Below are 22,110 nucleotides of genomic sequence, written 5' to 3' on the forward strand. Positions count from 1 at the left end.
CATCATTTTCTTCGCACTGCACCTTTGCGACCAGTCTTACTGTCAAACTTCGTGGCTCAAGCCGCACGGCTTCTCGGACGGCCTGTTTCAAATTATTCAAGTTCTCATTGTCTTTGTCTGACCACTGCCACTTTGTTGGTTTTTGGCCCTCCGGTGTTTTCTTCAAGCGGCCGTACAGTGGCCTTGCATGTTTCTGATAGTGAGGAACATGATCCCGCACATAATTGCACAGTCCAAGTATTCGCTGCAACTCTGTTTCTGATCTCGGGGGCGAAATCTGTTCAATTTTCTGTCGAAATCCTTCTGAGATTCCTAGGTTCTCAGTCACTTGGAATCCCAAGTAATCCACTTGGAATCGAGCTAGTTGGCATTTCTTGAGATTCAGCTTGAGGCCGGCAGCGGAGACTCGTTCCACCACTTTCTGCAGCAAGTCCAAATGTTCTTCCTCTTCGTCATTTGAAACAAACACATCATCGATGTACACCGTAACATCCAAACCACTCAAAACTTGTAAAACCGCTGATTGAAACACATTTGGGGAGTTTTTGTATCCTTGTGGCAATCTTTGCCACACGTGTGATTTCCCTTTATGCGTGAATGCTGTTTTTCCTTGTGATGTTTTGGCCAGTCGTAGTGAAAAGAACCCGTTTGCTAAATCAATGCATGATTTGTATTTCTTCACTCTTAGCGTCTTTAGGGATGCCTGGGGATTTATGAGGCTCGCTCGATTAGCCACCGTCCGGCGGTTAAGAGCTTTAAAGTTGATAACTGGCCTCCATCCTCCCCCGGACGCCTCTGGTTTTTTCACTGCCTGAATCGGGCTGTTGGTCACTGGATTTGATTCTTCCCGAATGATGCCAAGCTGTAGAAGTTCCTTCACGATTGTTTCCATTTCAGCCACTGCTTCGGGATTCAAGGGATATTGTCTCACCGGTGGATGCACTCCTCCTTCAATTGTGTGGATGTATTTTGATCCAAGGTCACCACAGTCGTTCTTGAAATACGCCACAGCTGCCCTTTCCAATATGGCGGTCAGTTTCTGCTTCCCATCTGGAGACAGGTCGCTGTTTTGGACCAATTGGATCCGGACGGAGTCCACATCCACAGGTTTGTACCACTCATTCAGTGGCATGGTTTTAGTTGGACCCACTCGGACTGTTTTTGCTTTAATATTTTCCAACCTTGCTTTTACTGGCTGACGCTGATGTGCTGTTTTTTTCAGATCTTCGGCGTCTCTTAATGTCAGTAAATTGTGGGGCCCTTTCACCCAAACGATTCTTTTCCAGACTCCAATTGGCATGCTGGTCACTGATCCATCTGCCATCATAACAGTTAGGTGTCCTATCACTTTCAAGGCTTTGCGGGTCATCGACACCTCAGCTCCGGTATCTACTAAATATGGAGCTCCATCAATATCAGTGTAGAGATTGTCTCCCTCTCTGTACACGCCTGACAGGGTGACCCGCGCCTCTTTTTCACTTATTTTCTGGGCCCAGCAGGGGCCGCAGCCTTGCGAGCCTCTGCCAGGGCCTTTCTTTCTTCTGGTGACATTTTGTCATACACATCTTTTGCCACATAACCAGTTGAATTCACTTTACCATAAGGGGGTTTGGGATTCTCTCGGGTGTTTTGTCTCTGATTATCATTAAATTTTTGCCCCTTCCCATAAGTTGGCTGTGGTGGTGGTTTCCGACTTGCTTGTGTATCTTCTGTGCGAGTGCGAGTGCTGCCCGATGGATTCGGCTTTTGTCTCTCCATGTAGTGTTTTGTTACTCTGTCCCATTTCTTTATGGATTCTTCGATTCGTGCCAGAGTTGCCTCCGCACCCAGCTTCACAAAAGTGGTGTCCTTGTCCTCGGTAACTGCTCTCAATACTCGCACGTATCTGTTTGGGCTTATCACTTGTTTCAACTTATGCCACACATTCAGCAAGGTGAGACCCTGTTTTAATGCTTCTTTAGCTCTGGTTATATGTGCATCTTCGTCATCTTCTTCATCATCCACCCACCTCTGGTAGGCTTCCTGGGCTGTCTCATCCCTTCCAATGGGCTCGGCTGTAATATATTGCAGCCACAACTTCTTTGACAACTCTCCGCCCGGACCGTCTTTGATTACTGGCCAAGTTGCCAATAAATATTCTTTGACGCTTTCTTTTTGGTACTTTACGCGTACCATTCCTTTTAAAGTTTTAAAGGCTCGTGTCTCTCTTTCCAGGTCATTTCCGGGCATCCCTGTATTTTCCAGATAAGTCGCTCCCAGTTGCGTGGTGCTCGGCTGAGCTTGTTCGGTGAAGTTTCCAATTATGTTGGTTTGTGTGGACATTGCGGGATTAACAGCGTGTGTGTCCAAATCTTCACACGCTCTTAGTTCTGCTTGAGCGGCATCATACACACCCTGCTTCATCCTCCGCAACAATACGTCATACATTACGGTCACAAAGCCTTCCCTAAAAATTTTTGTCAAATCTGTGTAACTTACTAGGGTGTGGTAGGCTGGTGTGTTTAACACATTCATTGCCTCCCTGTAAGTTAGCTTCACCGGGACGTCTATATTTCCTTCTATTTTTTTCCCACCAGGCTGGTGGGAAGGGGTATTCTTTCTGCCTAACTTCTGGGATATAGGTTTTCCTTCCATCCTTGGTTTCCACCCATCCTAATTGAACCTCCCTTGCCAGCCTTTCCGAAGCCTGGAAGATGCTTAACACCGGCTGTTGCTTCTTGAATCCTTTCCGGGTTGCTCCTAGCACAACTCTCGGTGGGGGGTCATTAGGATCAGGAGGGCCTACTGCCGACATCACCGAAGCCTGATTTTCCTCTTCGGAGACCACGTCATCACTCGAGGTGGCCGCCTCCCTGTCTTCTCCCTCTCCATCATTATTACCCTCTTCCTCGTGGGATGTATGAGCATGTTCAGTGGCCCCAACTCCGGTGTTCCTTGATTCTATTTGTTGACGTGGGCCCTGAACCGTGGAGGGTCTATTTTTGGGAGTAGACGTCAGGCGTGCTCGGTAAGAGGTACCAGCCACTTCTCGGTTTGATCTTAAAACCACTCTCCTCTCTCTTTCAATTCTTCTCCCTCTTTCCTGAGGTGGTTTCTCGGGAGCCGGGACCTCAGTTGGTGCCGGATCCGGCCCCCCCGGTTTAGTTATCTCTGGGTTGATTTTGTGGGTCACGGTTTCGTCCTCATCCCCTGTAGTTGGGGATGGTGTCCTGGACCGTACGGTCCTCTTTTGCAATTCTGGGGTAGCACTTGAGGCTGCCCCTTTTTCTTCTTCTGTTCGAATTGTTTTGGCTGATGGATGAGGCAAGACTGTCACCTTACGTTTTGTTTGCTGTTCCATCTTCTGCTCTTTACGAGCCACCTGTAGCGCTTGGTCATATGTGGCTTCCAGGGCTACCAATTCCCTTTCTCTTCTTTGAGAGGCTGATATTGCCAACACCAACTCCAGCCCTTCCACTGCTGTGATCGGGGTGGATATCTGCAGCTTATAAGCTCCTGCAATTGCTGTTTCCGCAATTTTCCATGACATCCGTCCAGATCTAACGCCATTTACTTCCGTAACTATTCTTCTGGCCCCCCTCTCGATGGCAGCATCCACCGCTCTCTCCAGAATTTTTGTCATCATCTTCAGGTAATCCTGCTGGTCCAGGTCCGCACTCCACTTCTGCACGACGGCATGTATTATCATGTGATATTTTGATCTTCCCCCACTTGTGAAGATGAAGGTAAGATCCTCCGGGACATGTTCCATCTGCCGTCTTGCATCTTGTAGGTCCTCAATATATTTTTCACCGGCCATCAACCTCAACCGTGAATCAAAGGTCTGGTTCCAGGCACGGAATTTGTCGTTGGTGAAAACAATGAGGGCGTCTCCTGTCAGTGACCAAATATCTCCGACAAACTGGCACATCAGCACTCCGTTGCCCACAATCACTTTCTTGGTTGATTCTTCCGGTAAAGACGGTAGGGGGTCTTTTCTAATAAGGGGATTGAGCTTTGGTGCAAAGGCGCCTTCGCGCCTGGTGTCCTTGGTCTCCCATACCTCCTCTGTGTCCTTGCTCGTGCCCAACCCTTCTTCCTCTTTAGGCACTTCCTCTTCGTCTTCACTGGAGAATACCGGCTGATCAGTTTTTTTCTCCAAAATACTTCTCATCCTCGCCAGGTGCTGCATGCACTCGTAATAGCGAGGCACTGCCTGCACTTCTCCAGGTAATGGAGTTGCAAGCTCGCTCTGGATGCCAGATTCGTTGGTCAGCATTTTCACTATTGAGTCCAAATCTGTACTTGTACTTATTATTTTTCTCATATTACATTCCTCCACCATTTTTGCCCCCCATTCACACCAGTCAGGTGCTTCTCTTCGAGTGTAGCCCCTTTCAGGGTGGGCTGACACTATTATTGTTAGTCCATCTTCTCCTGGCTGCTCGGCAAAAAATCTTCCATCTTTCTCGATGGCTTCTTCCATTCGCGTTGAGAGGCATTCCGCCTCTATCGACGGGTTAGATCCCACTATGTACTCAGTCCATTTCTGAGGCCACTTCTCCAAGCCTCCTCCATACAATATTACACATGCTGGTTCCTCATGTCGTCTCAGAGGGTCTGGATTAGACCCCTCCTTTCTGGTTCCTTCCATAGGATTACCAGGTTCGAGGTCCAGTCCTCTTCCACCGCTAGCCATCTCTTTAATGAATAGCAGTTTTTTCAGTTGTAGGGTCGAGCTGTCTTCTTTCGAAGCCTTTCCGTGCGCACTCGGAACAGGGACGATACAGCTCTTAGTCACTCAGCGGCGCCCTTTGCGTCGCCTCTACTCAGAACACCAATATGAGAACTCTTGCCTCACTTACGTATTGATGCTCTCAACGGCGGGATGCACGCTTTTTTTTTTTTTCTTTCTTTTTTCCCACCAGGTTTTTCTACTGACAGGAAATCCTAACAAGGGTACATTCAACAGCAAATTCTAATTCAAACGTTATTGTAGCGAACAGGAAATGACGACTAATCATCAGCCCGAAGCCCCTCAGCCTTTCAATTCTTGGGAACCTGTAAGCCACAGCGGGTCGCCAACAGTTAAGGGTCATGAACCACACAAGCCTCAGAAGAATCGTTGTGGCCGATTTTTGACTGTCTGGAGAGTATGTACGTTTACTACTCCTGGTGAGCTTCAATTGTCGTCCTCAACAAGCGGAAAAAGGGAAAGGGCGGAAAGAAGAAAAAAATCCTTTTGTGAGTTCAGCGGACAAAAATCTGTAATCCTCTGATGCGTCCGGGAACAAAAATCTTGTAATCCACACAGGTGTCCGGGAACAAAAAAAATTGTAATCCACACAGGTGTCCGGGAACAAAAATCTTGTAATCCACACAGGTGTCCGGGAACAAAAAAATTTGTAATCCACACAAGTGTCCGGAAACAAGAAAATTTGTAATCCACACAGGTGTCCGGGAACAAAAATCTTGTAATCCACACAGGTGTCCGGGAACAAAAAAATTTGTAATCCACACAAGTGTCCGGAAACAAGAAAATTTGTAATCCACACAGGTGTCCGGGAACAAAAATCTTGTAATCCACACAGGTGTCCGGGAACAAAAAAATTTGTAATCCACACAAGTGTCCGGAAACAAGAAAACTTGTAATCCACACAGGTGTCCGGGAACAAAAAAATTTGTAATCCACACAAGTGTCCGGAAACAAGAAAATTTGTAATCCACACAGGTGTCCGGGAACAAAAATCTTGTAATCCACACAGGTGTCCGGGAACAAAAAAATTTGTAATCCACACAAGTGTCCGGAAACAAGAAAATTTGTAATCCACACAGGTGTCCGGGAACAAAAATCTTTGTAATCCACACAAGTGTCCGGAAACAAGAAAATTTGTAATCCACACAGGTGTCCGGGAACAAAAAATCTTGTAATCCTCACAGGAATTCAGCAACAAAAATCTTGTAAGGGGGAAATTAGTATATATTATAAAATGAAATTAAGAAGGAAAAAGGGAAAAAGAAGAGAGGAGAAAAGCCTACTTTTCTTTCTTTTTTATCTTTCAAAATAAAAAGCCCTCTCTTCTGTCGGTCTCCTAACTATCTGCCTCCTCCTCGGCTTTGGTTTTGGCATGAAATCTAAAACATTTGCAGGCTCCTCGTCGACTGGTTCATCTTCTGTATTTATACCCAATATCCGTGCCCATGTACCGGCCCCTCTGGCTTTTGCAAGTTCTGCTGCATACTCTGCGTATACCACAAACATTACTTTCAGCACCCCATACAAGTACAAGCTGTGAAGGAACTCCTCCTTACTCATGCTTAAAGTAATGTGCTGAGGGGCAACGGTCACCGTTTACTATGACACAATACAGTTCTAATCCTCCCGTGCTAATAAGGTTCTTTTCTAGGAAACTCTATTCCTTAAAGAGACTGTACTTATGTCACTCAAGGCCGTTCTGACATTTATTTGTATCAGTGAGCGGAATTAAGACAGTTTCTGGGAAGAAAAAACTGAAAAACTCCACACAGGTTCGTTTTGGAGCTGTGAGCAAAACAAAAAAACAAATGTTCTTCTATTGTCTCATTTTTATTTTTTTTCTAAACTTTTACTCACAACCCCCCTCCTACTCGTTGGGCGCCAAAATGTCAAACGCACCTCTCGGATTAAGGTGCCCCCGGCTTCCCAGTAACGGGTTTGTTTTAGCCGGGTTCGGAGATTCGTCCGTAATCTAACCACCCGAGTTAAATTAACTCCTCCGGAATCAATCTAATTTCTGTACGACGCCAATCCCTCTCAAGTCACCCGAAGCGCGTGCCGAGTAACTCAATTCGAGGCAGGACTTCGAAGTGACCGCATCGTATTGATGGCTCCCCGCTAATGTTTGAAGTTCTTATTCGTTACGGATATTTTTTAGATGTCTTTGTTAAGACCTCAGGGATTCGTTTGTATAGCGCACCCAAGCACTAGTTTTGCCGAAGTAAATGTTAATATGGGTCCGTTCCACTTGGTCGCTCATGCAGCGAGCCGACCAACTTTTTTATTCGAAAGAGAATCGAATTAATAAAAGTGTGACAATAATAGCATTTAAGAAGAAAATTAATGCACCCTATGTGATTAATTCTAACTTCGTATACGTAGATCTAGCACTTGACCGTCGGAGTTCTTCACCCCACTTAATTGCTTCGAAGAGAATTGCGACTTTCTTAAACCGAATAAAAATGTCGTGCTGTCTTTAGATTTGCCCAATAATTAATTTGGAAGGCAAGTCTATTTTTTGATCGTGTCCTATTTAACTTTTGACGCGGCCCGACAAAAAGGGGAACTGGGCCGCGCCCGACGGACAATCGAAATACTTTTATCCTCCACCAACTTCACTGATTTATTTTAATCATCGTCGTTATGTTATTTAAAGGAAGTAAATTCTCAACCGAATTCACTTTCAACGAACTCAACTCTTCCGTTAAATATTTACGAAAGTTATTTAATTCTCTAACTTGCTCAGAGTTACTTTTTACGCGGCCCGTCAAAAAGGGGAACTGGGCCGCGCCCGACGGACAATCGAAATACTTTTATCCTCCACCAACTTCACTGATTTATTTTAATCATCGTCGTTATGTTATTTAAAGGAAGTAAATTCTCAACCGAATTCACTTTCAACGAACTCAACTCTTCCGTTAAATATTTACGAAAGTTATTTAATTCTCTAACTTGCTCAGAGTTACTTTTTACGCGGCCCGTCAAAAAGGGGAACTGGGCCGCGCCCGACGGACAATCGAAATACTTTTATCCTCCACCAACTTCACTGATTTATTTTAATCATCGTCGTTATGTTATTTAAAGGAAGTAAATTCTCAACCGAATTCACTTTCAACGAACTCAACTCTTCCGTTAAATATTTACGAAAGTTATTTAATTCTCTAACTTGCTCAGAGTTACTTTTTACGCGGCCCGTCAAAAAGGGGAAGCGGGCCTGAGCCTTTCAAATAGTTAAATAACTTTCCGTTCTACACAAAATAATAATCCGATTTAAACACTTCCGTTAATTTATTTTATTTAAATCGGCCCCAAACCATCGGTTGCATATTTAGCACAAATCCGCGCACAACGAAGTAAGTGATATACAAAACACATTTATTGAAGAAACATGGAATAGAATTACAAATCTCAATTACCCCAGAAACTGAACAATTTCACTCACTGATACCCGTGTTAATAAAATCATTCAATCCCAGAACAATTCGATTGCAAAACACAGTTCATAAAAAAGGGAAGAGGTAATTACCAGCTGCGTGCTATTTTTGGTGAAAGCAAAGTCGAGTGATCAGTTCGATCTTGCTTCTAAAATCCAAATTAAAGAAACAGGCTGGCCACGAGGAATCCGGCGGCCCGATGACTATTCCCCCCTCTCGCTAAAATACATAAAAAATACAAATCCCTCTCACCTATTCCTCCTATAAAGTTGTCCAGTCCAATTTTTGGGAGTAAATCCAAGTTAATTTCAGTCCAGCGATCCTGCGTCTCACACAAAGATCTTCGGGACTTTGGAAAAAATCTTGAAACTCCTCCGGGCCTCTTCACGTATAAGCGCTCTTTTGGGGGGAAAAAAGCCCTGAAGCTACTCCTGCAGGACCTTTTATAGACCTCTCCGTCCCCCCCCTCCCCTTTCTTTTCTCCTGTACTTTCCCTATAGGGTAAGACTGCCCAGTTTTCCCACGCCTATAGAAGGGACTGGCCAGCTTTCTCACGCCTATAGAGGGAACTGGCCAGTTTTCCCACGCCCATAGAGGGAACTGGCCAGCCTCCCCACGCTTTGTTATCTGTGGCCTTCAGCAGCTGTTTCCGCCCTGACCACGCAGTACTTTCCACCAAATGCACAGCTAGTGGTAAAACCTTTCACTTCCCCTTTTCACCCTTGACCTACTTTCTGTTACATGAATTGATCGAATTGACAAATAATATTGCTTAAAGCGGTTACAGAATACATTTTTAGCCAAGCAAAGAAATCAAAAAATAAAAATCACATAATAAAAATCTCATTTGTGCTTCTCCAAACAATTTATGTCACGCCACTATTCTCATAGTGACGGGTCTTTTGATCGAAATGACAAATAATATTGCTTAAAGCGGTTACAGAATACATTTTTAGCCAAGCAAAAAAATCAAAAAATAAAAATCACATAATAAAAATTTCATTTGTGCCTCCATGCGTGACTTACACTCTGACACCGTGTTCCTCTTTTCGATTTTAACTGGTTTAGCTTATTCTGGCCCCTCTTTTGGTCTCACGTTTTGGTCTGGCGCCATCTTTTGGACAAATTTGGAATTTCAGCTCTGCCAATTTATTCCTGTGACCAATCCATATTCTACCATTGGCACCATCTCTACCCCCATGTTACATGACAGCACGTGTGGGTGTGTGCTTGTAGAAGCAGCAAAAGCTAAAAGGATAGTGAGTTTCTCGGTGCTCTGGGGCACGTGCCCGCCTGCGGTACCCGCTCGGGGAGGGGAATCTGGCTTCGGGGGCGGGGCAGGGAGTGGCCAACCTGTACCTGCCCACCGTGTTTTAAGGCTAGGCACTCCCCGTGTGGGCGATGTTGGGGCGGGGCGCGGGGCCGGAGTTGTGCCCATTTTGGGGCCTACCTTGCTGGTAGCGAGGAAATGTGACAGAATGATGGAGGACGGCATGCTGAAGGAGCAAAAGAATGCATGACCAACAGTGGAGGTCCTGCGGTAACTGCAACCCAGGAGAATTAATGTGCCACAGCTGTCTAACAGCAGAAACAAGAAGCATGGGAATGCTACCTAATACGACACTAATATAGATGTGCATGTATGTATCTCAAGCAAGAGTGTGGCCCCCTCGTAAATAATGAGGGACCCTACTAGGGTCAGCTGGCGCCCCCTAGACCCTCTGGGAGCAATGAGAAATTGGAGTTGAAGAAAAGCCCAACTTGTTAATTTAAATTAAAGACAGAATGATAAAATTGAAAACCAATTATTGATATTGCTCTCTGTGGCTCTCCTCAATACTTCTGATTTTCTGTTTACATAAAAAAACCTGAGACGGCGGATACATCCGTTTCTCCAGGGGGACAAAGAGACACAGACTGAACTTCCAAGTTGTCTGGAGAAGAGTTTCGTGGAGCGTCGCATTCAAATTCTTAAGGCCAGTGTGATTTTGTCCACAAACTCTTGCATTTCACTCTAACCTGGGAACAGGGATTGCATAGCAGACTGACTACAGACTGATCATCGTAAACTTGTGAACAATCGCTTTTCAAACAAGGTGTCATCTCCAACATAAGTTGAGTGCGGGTACAGAAATAGCGTGAGCGGAGTACACCGGATCAAATATCAATTGAGACAGCCGGTCTTAAGGGGCAGAATTCCGATATGTCAGCCATCCTTGAGAAGCTGCCCACCATTCAAGACGGAGCACACCCTTGGATATCCAAATTGGAGGAGTGCATGGTGGGAACCCAGTTCGCGGTAGGAGACATTAAGAGGCTTCTGGCTAACGTGGTAGGAGTTCATACCATGAAAGACATTTTGGGAAAAGCAGGGTTACATCGCTTTGCTACAACATCAGCAAATGACACTGACCGGTTTGCAGCAGTCCGAGGCCAGATGTGGGGAGCACTGAAGGCAGCGTACCCGACCAATGCAAACCCTGATAATATTGTGCTCGAACCCCTGGGACTGACAGAGAACGCACGCTCATACGTGGCAAGAGCATATCAGACTTGGAGACACATCACAGGAAATGATCCAGATACAACCCAAATGGAAAAATCTATCTTGCGGGATAAGATCCAAAAGGGCCTGCCCGTGCAAGTGAGGAGCAAACTGGCTGAAGTGGTGGGACTGGGAAGCATGGCGACTAATGTCTACACTGATCACATCGCTCATCAAGTTGATTGGTTCCGCAAGAAGGAGAGGGCTCAAAAGGAGCAGGACCAAGAAGTGGTGAGGAGGCTGAACCAAGTGCAGCTCGTGGACAATAAAAAGGAAAAGAAGCAGACAGTCGTGGTGCAAGCTCCACCGCAACAAATCATACTACAGCCCACGTCCCCGCATGGCCTAACTCCGCAGGCAGCCATGGCGGTGCCCTTCAGCCCAGCCCCTCAAAGGGGAAACAGACCGGCCCATCTCTGGGGAGCCACGGCCCGTGGAGACAAAGGACGGGCAGGAAGGCCTAATCTCCCGGGGGGCCTACAACAGAGACCTAATGCGTGCTATAATTGCGGACGACCAGGCCACATGCCTCGCCAGTGTGATAGGCCTCAGGGCCCGGTAAACCCTTTGGGGGACCAGAGCTTGGATTTTAGGGGTGCCCAGAGTGCCCTAAGGGGGGATGTCAGCTTGTAGTGTCAAGTCCGGAACAGGAGCCAACAATAACAGTGAAAGTAAATGATCAGCCTTTGACAGCTATGGTTGACAGCGGAGCGGCTTTCACTTGTATCCGGCCCGAAGACGCTACACATCTCCCCATGTTCGGTCATTTTGTGCGGACAATAGGGTAAAGTAAAGCTCTGCTGGCAAGACCACACAATAAAAATTCCAGTCCTGGTGTCAAACCGTACACCTATTGCCCTCCTCGGCAGAGATGCCCTGTGTGGATTGAACTGTACCATAAAGTGTTCTCCCGATGGATGTGAGGTTGAAATACCATACAAAACGTGCCACGAGGTGATGACGCAGTCAAGGTCCGGGAAGTCAACGCCCACTGTATTTTGGGTGGGAGATGTCAGCGACAACCTGTTGGAGCCATACAAGAAGTGGGAAAAGTTTATCCGCTCCAATAGACCAGGAGCAAGGACCCTAGAGTACCCATTCCACTGCACGCTACAATATCACAAAGACCTAACGCAGGCACAGGCAGAAGAGTGGTTGTGTCAGCAACCTCAAGAAGTGCAATTGAACGGCACTTGCATTATCCTGGGACCACAGGGAGTGGCCATGAAAATCCAGAGAAACTGATTCATTGACAAGGAATTTAAAGTCAAGAATAGCATCCCACATGTGACTTTGTTGATAGCAGAAGATTGGGAGCAGCAACATGTAGGAGAAATGATGGCGGAGGCGGAAACACTCAAGTTTTCCCCGCTGGGAGGAAACAATGCTCTGTGAGTGTTGATAAACGTTTCATGAAAATCATGGTTTCAGCGCATGGACATGGACAGCCCCAAACGGTGCAGCTGTCGCACGACTCCATCCTCAGTATGACGACAGATCAACTCAAAGAGGACATGCTACAACAGGTCCCTGACTACCTGTGGTCTCGCCATAGTACGGATATTGGACTTGTAAAATCAGCACAACTGGTAAAAGTGGATCTTCGGCCAGGCTGCAGACCTCCATGGAAAACACAGTACCCCCTGAAGGAGGAAGCAGTGCGGGGGATTGAAACACAGATCGAAGGATTGCTCGTGGCAAATGTGTTAAGGATAACGCAGACCCCTCTTAGTAATACGCCAATACTGCCCTTGAAAAAGCCTGACAACACCCATCGGCTAGTACATGACCTTCGAGCCGTGAATGAAGTGGTGATTGACAATTAGCCGATGTGCCAGATCCGCACACCCTGCTGGCACAGATTCCGCCGGATGCGGAATGCTTCTCTGTGGTGGACCTTTGTGGCGCCTTTTTCAGTGTCCCACTCAGTAGCGAATCACAAGGACTGTTCGGGTTCATGTTCAAAGGACAGTTTTATCAGTATCAGAGACTTCCTATGGGTTACAAACATAGCCCTCATGTGTTTAACAAAGTGTTGAAAGATGATCTCGAAGGGCTCGAAAAACAGGTGCAGAGCGCTGTTATTCAATATGTGGACGACATTATTGTCTGTGCAGCGGATGTCGAGACGTGTCACAAAGACTCGATCAAACTGTTGCAAATTTTGGCAGAAAATGGTCATAAAGTGTCTCAAAAGAAATTACAATACTGTCAAAAACAGGTTGACTATTTGGGCCAGAAAATATCGTATGGACAGACGTATCTCAGATGGCCATTTGGAAGCAATACGAACGGCTCCGAAACCCAGAACTGTTCGGCAAATGTTAACCTTTCTGGGAATTGCGGGATATTCGGCCTCTTGGGTCGAAGAATACGCCAAATTGGCAGGGCCGCTAAGAGCTATGATCAAAGACACAGGCAATAATGATCTCCACGCCACGCTGGATTGGACACAGGATGGCCATGTGGCGTTTGAAACAGTCAAAGCAAGGTTGCAAGAGGCTCCGGCATTGGCTTTACCAGATTGCTCCAAAAAGTTTGTGTTATTCACGTCAAGCTCGGCGGGGGGTAGGTTTGCATGTGCAATTCTTTGTCAGCCTACAGGCACGGGGTCTGGACCCCAACCTGTGGCCTATTATTCGACATCCTACTCCGAGGTGGAGATGGGCCTGCCGCCATGCTATAGAGCTGTGGTTGGAGTCTATTTGATGTATGACAAAGCCTCTGCTATCACCATGGGCTATCCTGTGACAATTCTTACTCACCATAGTCTTCGGACTCTGTTGAACCATGGCAAGTACACCTTGACAGAGCCCCAGCTCCGGGACTATTACAGGCTTTTGGAGCAAGAGGATGTCACTCTAGCAAGGTGTACTACTGTAAACCCAGCTGAGTTTTTGCCAACTTCAGAGGATGGGGACCCCCACGATTGTTTGCATGAGTCGGAAAAATACTCTAGACTGCGGTCTGATTTGCAAGCCATCCCCCTAAGGGAGGCGGATCTCGAACTTTGGACAGACGGCTCTTGTTATCGAGTCGGGGAAAATTTATGCGCTGGCTATGCGGTCGTGCAAGCGCAGGGACCTGAGTTTGTAACGATCAAAGCCGAAGTGGTGCCACAACCGGCCTCGGCCCAACTTGCTGAACTGGTGGGGTTAACAGAAGCGTGCTTGCTCGCAGAAGGGGAAAGAGTGACAATCTATACAGATTTGGCATATGCGCATAGTGTGTGCCACCTGTTTGATGCTGTGTGGAGGAATCGGGGGTTCAAGAAGACTGACGGTTCCCCCATCCAGCATCATGCGCAGATAATGAAGCTGCTGGTGGCCATGATGAAACCTAGAGAAATAGCCATTGCAAAATGTGCTGCCCACAAGTCCGATGCGTCCAGAGTCACGCAGGGAAATAGAATGGTGGACGAGGCAGCCAGGGCTGTCACGAAAGGCAGCCAGAAGGGGAAAGTTTTGTTAGTTACGCATGAGGTTGACCTCGAAGACAGGGTCACACTCAGAGATGTAATCTTAATGCAAGCAGCCTTTAACCCGATGGAGCAAAGGGGGGCGAGTCAAGACCCTACTGGACTGTGGAGAAATCACGAGGGTCTGGTAGTGGCGCCGCCAGATTTGCTGGGACTGTTAATCCAGGAGACACATGGGTTGGCCCATGTGTCAAGGGGGGAGGTAAAGAGAAAAATAACCGCAGAATACGGGTTTTGGGCGCCATATTTGCTCGAACAAATCGACCAGGTAATTGGAAAGTGTGCAATTTGTTTGAAAAACAATGTGAGAAGAGGGGTAGCCACCCCCACGGGTTACATCCCGACTCCTAATGGCCCCATGAGAGAACTAGTGGTGGATTTTGTCGACATGATACAACCTGTCGAAGGGAAAAGATACATGTTGGTGGTCATAGACCGGTTCTCAAGATGGCCGGAGGCCTGTCCAACTAAACGGAAAGATGCTCAGTCTGTGGCCAAGTTTCTGTGCCGCGAAGTTATCAGCAGATGGGGTCTGCCGGATAGGATTTCTTCAGATAACGGGAGAGAGTTTGTGGATAAAACGGTCAAAATCATAATGCAAAAATTGGGAATTAAACAGCGGCTCGGAGCAGTGTATCATCCACAAAGCCAAGGCATTTGTGAAAAAATGAACGGCGTCATAAAAAATCGAATTTCCAAAATTTGTCAACATACAGGCTTGAATTGGATAGATGCCTTACCACTGGCACTGATGGTTTGCCGGTCGAGTGAACTCCGCGATTTGCATTTGACCCCACATGAATTGGTAACTGGTAGACGCATGCCTTCACCGTTTTTGCGTACCAGTGGGAAAGGTCCAAGCCTGTCAATTTTGGAGGACGAAATGAAAGCCTATGTCAAACATTTAACCACGCTACATAGGAATATTTCCACCTATGTTGTTGACAGGCAGAAACAAGAAGAAGCACAAGAGAGACTCGAAGCAAATACTAAAGACACAGTTCAGCCAGGAGACAAGGTGTATGTGGCCTAGTAGTAGAGTGTCTGCCCTGAGACTGGAAGGTTGTGGGTTCAAACCCCGGCCGGGTCATACCAAAGACTATAAAAATGGGACCCATTGCCTCCCTGCTTGACACTCAGCATTAAGGGTTGGAATTGGGGGGTTAGATCACCAAATGATTCCCGAGCGCGGCACCGCTGCTGCTCACTGCTCCCCTCTCCCCCAGGGGATGGATCAAAATCACATGGGGATGGGTTAAATGCAGAGGACAAATTTCACCACACCCAGATGTGTGTGTGACGATGATCATTGGGACTTTAACTTTAAGTGTTCCGCCGCAAGTGGTACAACGAAAGAGGGCAGGGGCCATTTGAAGTTGTCCGCTGTACCGGAACAGCGGTGCAAGTAAAAGGGTCGCCAACTTGGTACCATCTGACACACTGCGTCAAGGTGCCCAAAGATGAACCCCAAAGAGGGAGTCGCGGCTGCGAGAACTCCGAACAACTGCCAGAACAAGAGTCGCCCAGGGGCCCACATCGGGATGAAGACGGGCAAGGTCGAGCTGTGGTGGATAACGTGTCTGCTGTATCTGTTCCTGAGGACATCGGGGGCGACACAGCCGACGACCGAGGAAGCCAACAGTTCGACAATGTCAATCTTGACGACGCGCCCTCCCCAGATGCAGGTGACTCTCCTCACCACAGCGACACCGAGCCAACTACCACCGGAGATGGTGTCCCCAATGGACACGGTCACCCTACAGGACCAAGCGACGGACGCCCAGTCCGCCACAGAGTCCGGCCGGAGCATTACATTGAGCAATGTTGAGGGAGTGTTGGGAAGGGCTGTCCTACTGCCATGTAATTGCGCAAGGACAGGAGGGTCCCTGTGCAGACACGCCGCCAAATGGGAAGACAACACCGGTAACATCCTTGCCCTGGCCCAGCGAACACATGTGGACAATGTACTGTTACTAAATACATATAGGCGATTTGAGGTGTTAGGAGATTGCGCTCTATTTCTGACAAAAATTGGCATGACTGATTTTGGAAACTATACATGTACCTGCTTCAAAATGGGAGTGGGAAAAGCAGAACGCATGGGCGACCAAACGACGGTAGACAGTGTTACTTTCGTGACATTGACGGAGAAAAAAGAAATTGATGACGAACAACCAGACAGCCCAGTCACGGAGTATGTTAAGACGGAGAAGGCAGTCACAATCAAAATTAACATTGTATCCATGACAACGATTGGCGACAACATTGAAACACAGTCGGCCGCGTCGGGGACGCTCATGACAACGGTGGAGGCGGTAAAGCCGATGCCTGATGTTCCAGGAACCGTCCACGAAGCGTTTGCGGACTCGGACTGGTCCCCGGCGGAGGTGCAAACCAATTTGCATGCTATGGCAAGACAGGAAGCTGGTTGGAAGGCTTATGGGTTCGATGCTTTGGCATTACTGGGGGTTGACGAATGGGCAGGAAGAAACATGTGGTATCAACTGATGGTGCATTCGATCAAGTCGTTCAAGGCAGTGAGTGGGCCGTACTTGGTAAGGGTAAAATCACCAAGTACGCTGAAAGCTGTTTTTCAGACTGTTCCGGTGCCGGTATCCGACGATTGCCAACTTAGGCTACTGCTTTGGTTGGTGTACGAACAGTCGTGGTAAGCACCTGAAACTGACGCTCAGGTCAGGAAGATTTTTAAGCCCACAGGGGTGTGCGCGTGGATAAGTGAACTTCCCTACTTGAATATGCTCGCCGTGCATGAGGACATTCAAGTTGCGGTGCCAGAATCCATAGATGTGCCATCTATAAAGGTGCCCGCCTGTTTTTGCTCTGTGACTCACGGTGGTCCGGGGGTGCCTATGGGGGTGGCAGATTGCGACTATTACTCTATGCAATTCCCAGGTGAAGCATGGGGGGAAAGGGGAGCCATCCATTCGGTGACCTTTCCTCTACCCGACTCCTACAACGCGATTACGGTGATGGTGGAGAATCGCACGGTGCCTGGAAACACAACCATAGGTAACCTTAGAGACATCTGGTGGGTATGTGGGACTAAAGCTTATTTGTTTTTGCCTTATGGATGGTTGGGCTGCTGCTATTCTGCTACCCTGAAGCTCCCGTTTGAGGTGATGACAATAAAGAGGGGCCACAAGCCAGAGGGGGAGACTTATCAGGCGGTCCCAAGCAGGGCCAAGAGGGAGATGGCAGAGTTTCACACTACGGACGCGTACCATTGGAGAATTAGCTTGGGAGAAAAATGGGGCCTTGGGATCTTTCCCTGGTATGGGGTGACATTTTTGGCAGATCACATTGATAATATTACGTATACCCTCCAGGGATTTGCGAATGAGACGATCAAGGGCTTCCGACAGTTGTCACTTACCCAAAAGAGCCATCGGTTAACCCTGCTTAAACATGACATGGCTTTGGATTATATCTTGGCGAGGCAAGGGGGGTTGTGCATAGCCCTAAACTTGACAGATGACGCTTGCTACACTTTGATCCCAGATAACACCGACAACATTACCAGTATCATCGACGCGCTTAAAGTCATTCAAAATTCTTTTGGCCCGTCTGGGGGCTCTGGTTGGTCAGCAATCAGCTGGATACAGGATAGACTGGGACCTGTGGGGACGATAGTGGCGCAGGTGTTGGGGGCGCTCGGGATATCACTATGTGTGATGCTTTGTTTTTGCACTGTGATAATGGCTTGCGCAAAGGCCATGATATTACGGTGGATAGGTGTGGTAATGCCAAGGGACCAGACCCAGATGCCGCTGCTCCCGATCGACTGTAAGACTGATCTGACTTACTCTGATGAAATGATAGTAAATGACAGGTACTCGGATTAAACATAACAAAATGATAAGGGGAGTGCATGGGAGAGGAGAATTAACTTCAGAAAAATACTAAAAATAGAGCTATACATGAAAATGAAAAAACAAAGATAGGGGATGAAGGAGTGGGAACATCGGCGTAGCACCAATTCCTTGGGTTTTCATTTTCCTTTGTGTGTGATGTGTTGCATGATTCCAGTGGAAGGTGGTCCACCGTATGTTGTTGCCCAGCCCGTGACCGGTTTACCATCTTTTTTGTGTCAAAGTTGCATGTGTTTTGCGTTTAGTGCCATTGTCATCACTCGATACTGGTGGTAGTTCTTATTCGTTCCAGAACCTCTGAATGCTGACCGGGGCCGTGCAAGGGACTCTATGGACAGTGACCTGGACATAAGGACTTTGTATGGACAGCAGGCCCTGGGCAGTGATACCCAGCACGTCCTATCGCTGAAGATTCGGGGAATGGACTCTGCCTCGGCACGCACTTACACATGAAGAAGGGGGGCGACGTTTTGGAGGCTTGATTTAATAGCATGTTTTGATACCTCATTACTATATATCTCATTGTTTATTCCAATATTATTTACCTCATTTTGTTACCTGCTGGCATGTTGATCATGTGACGGTACAATTTCACTGTTTGGTGATAGGTGGACATGTCATTCCATTTCCATACTGTTTGGTGAGCTCGTACTGTTTTGTGGATTGTAATGTGCCAGGGCTCCTTACACCTGGGTGACACCAGGTGAGGGGAACCACTGGGGATGGTAGAAAGGGCCTTCCTCTTTTTCCTTGTCATTAGACTGGCGAGGTTTTTTCTTGAGGAAGCGCCGGCAGCTTTTTGGGGCTTCTAACGGGCCACGCCAAATTTGTTACTTCGCATTTTGTCACCGTTGTAGGGGTATTACCTAAGGGGGGTGGTATCGTCATTTGTATAATGTGGACTTCAATTTTCTTTACTTGTGGTTCCTGAGAGGCCTCAGATTGTTGTCAGGGAGCACTTGGCAAACTAAATAGTTTGAGCTTTCCTAGTTAAAATAACCTTACGTAGCATGCCTTGAGCGTGATTTAGGCTGAGGATTTTTGGGCCAAATTGTAGACGTGAGCATATATAAAATTTGGTTGGGGGAAGATGTTTGGACCTTTACCGATGTCATCTTTTGTTGGACCGTTTCCGGCCGGGACTATTACTTTGTCCCGGAAGGGGGTAATGAAGTGTAATTTGGAATTCCCTCTATTTCTGTAGGTGGCCTTAGAATGTCCACCTGGCGTCAGTGATACGATTCTATTCTATATTTGCTGGTCAGGGAGAATTCAGTTTCAGCAATAATAAGGTAAAGTGGCTGTTGTCGTCCATCACCAACAGCGCTGGTCAAGATCTCCTTTTTAGGACTGAAGTAAACTAGTAGATTGAAAACCGCAGCTGGTACACAAAGCCATGACATCACCTCCTTGCCAGGTATAAAAGATACAGGCCTGAGAGGGGTTGGGGGGCTTTTTACATCCATGCCTTGGGGCCACTCAACTTTTTGGAAAGACTTCATTCTGACGTCGGTTGAATAAACTCTTTTCCCAATCAGCCGTGTGTCCCTGAAGTGTTCATTTGTCTGGAGCCAGCCACCGACCACCGAGTGTTTTTTGGAGACCAGCGAAGCAACAAAAACCATATACCACACGCACACTCGCATTGCTCCGCGTCCGATGACACTTTAAGCGGCCAAACGGCGGGTGTAACTATAACTCTCTTGAGGTCGGCTCATTTGACATTTTTTAACGGTTCGTGGAGGCGACCGGCACCACCGGGAAGCCGTGCGCACAAGCGATGTGGCCGAATAATGCTCCAGCAGGCCCGGGTGATTACTATTAGGCTCCCCAGCCGGCGTTATGGAGCTCTGATGGTCCTCCGCGGGACTTGGAGCAGCCGGCGCGCTCACGCGCACCGCCCAGCACCACCGGGAGGCCATGCGCACGAGCCAAGTGGCCGAAAATAGCTCCAGCCGAGCGGCTCGGCACTGTATAAGCACCGCGGAAGAGATCGCGGAGGCTTTTTCGACTTCCGGCGGCCGGCGCACTCACGCGCGCCGCCCAGGACCACCGGGAGGCCGTGCACACGCGCCGGGTTGCCGAAAATAGCTCCAGCCGAGCGGATCGGCACTTTATGAGCACCGCGGATGAGATCGCGGAGCCTCATTCGACTTCCGGCGGCCGGCGCGCTCACGCACGCCGCCCGGGACCACCGGGATGGCGTGCGCATGCGCCAAGTGGCCGAAAATAGATCCAGCCGAGCGGATCGGCACTTTATAAGCACCGTGGATCAGATCACGGAGCCTTATTCGACTTCCGGCGGCCGGTGCACTCACGCACGCCGCCCGGCACCACCGGGAGGCGGTGTGCACGCGCCAGGTGGCCGAAAATAGCTCCAGCCGAGCGGATCGGCACTTTATAAGCACTGCGGATGAGATCGCGGAGCCTCATTCGACTTCCGGCGGTCGGTGCTCTCACGCACGCCAAGTTGCGCCTGAGAGACGGTAAAGGCAGCGTTGTGGATATGTTCCTGATGGAGGCGCTCTATGTGCCATAATCTTCTTTTCTGTTAAATCGGCTACAGCGCAAGGAGCGACAGTCACCTTCAAGGAGGGACAGAATCAGCTCATCTATAAAAATGGTACGGGTTCTGATATTCATATGAATTTGTTTGCTACGACCAAAACAGTTCAGCATATCTTATTTTCTATCCAGAGACAGAGAAAGTAACCAAAGATAGACTGGTGAAGTTTGTTACAAAAAGTTTTATTGAATGTGACACTCAGATGACCTGTATGAACATTTTGAGTCTAGAAAGAGGGTGGAGACCCCACAACCAAAACCGGATGAGACACAACATATCCCACCTGATGTAAAAATAGAGTTTTGTGATTCAAACTTAAAATGTGATGGTGAGAGCAGCCAGAGTGGTCGTTATCCAAAGCGAGAGGAGAGCCCCTCTATATTATTCAGATTGTGATTATGAGGTCAAATGTGATGAAGCATTCACAAGTACTGATTATTGTTATCGTGTGACTTGTGATGCCCTACGAACCCCAAAGAAGCTTTGAGCTCTTTTAAATCAAAGCAGTGGGCCACAGCTATGAAAGAGGAAATTGAGTCTCTAATAGAGAACGATACTTTTACTTTGACGAGCAGGTTACAGTCAAGTGGCAGGATTAGACTATAAGCAGTGGGCCAAAGCTATGAAAGAGGAAATGGACTCTCTAATAGAGAACGATACTTTTACTTTGATGACTTTACCAGATATGTAGCAAAAGGTTGTGGTCAAGTGGCAGGATTAGACTATAATGAAACCTTCTCACCAACTGCTGATATGACTTCTGTTCCTATTTTGATGCAGCTCGCAGTACAGTACAATTTAGTGCTACATTTGATGAATGTTAAAACAGAAGTTCTCCATGCTCTACAGACTGGACTGTGTGATTTACATGGAGCAGCCTGAAGTGTTTGAGGTTAAATCTAAAACAGGAGAGAAACTAGTGCGTAAGATCAATAAGACACTGTATGGTTTGAAACAGTCAAGATGAAACTGAAATAGGATGTTACACAATTTCCTTATTGAAAATGGTTTTGTTCAAAATATTGCTGACTATTGTTTTTACTGTAAAAATGTTGGAAATGACAGAATCCTGGTGATTATTTGGGTTGACGATTTTCTTGCAGTGAGTAATGTTGTGAAGTTTTGTTGTTGGTAAATTATCCCAATACTTGTCTGAACTTAAAGAACAGCACTGGGTGGCAGCTAAACATGTTCTGAGATGTTTGAAATGCACTCTGGACCAGGAGTTGTGCTATAAAAAGCAAAATGTAAACTTGAAGCTTGTTGCCTATAGTGATGCAGACTGGGCAGCTGACCAGAATGACCGGCGCAGTGTTACTGGTTACTGCTTTAGTTTGTCTGAGGCTGGGGCTATTGTTTCCTTGAAATCTCAGAAACAGCCCACAGTCGCCTTATCTACCTGTGAGGCCGAATACATGGCTCTGTCTGCAACAACTTATATCTGGTTAATCTATTGAAAGGA

General features: G+C 47.4%; 1 pseudogene; it reads right to left on the bottom strand.

The window, feature by feature from the left end:
- The window catches only part of LOC125973649 (janus kinase and microtubule-interacting protein 3-like), a 112,095-nt pseudogene that overhangs the window by 43,458 nt on the left and 46,527 nt on the right, over positions 1-22,110 (bottom strand).

This window comes from Syngnathus scovelli, chromosome 10, assembly GCF_024217435.2.
Source record: "Syngnathus scovelli strain Florida chromosome 10, RoL_Ssco_1.2, whole genome shotgun sequence".
NCBI classification, from domain to species: domain Eukaryota; kingdom Metazoa; phylum Chordata; class Actinopteri; order Syngnathiformes; family Syngnathidae; genus Syngnathus; species Syngnathus scovelli.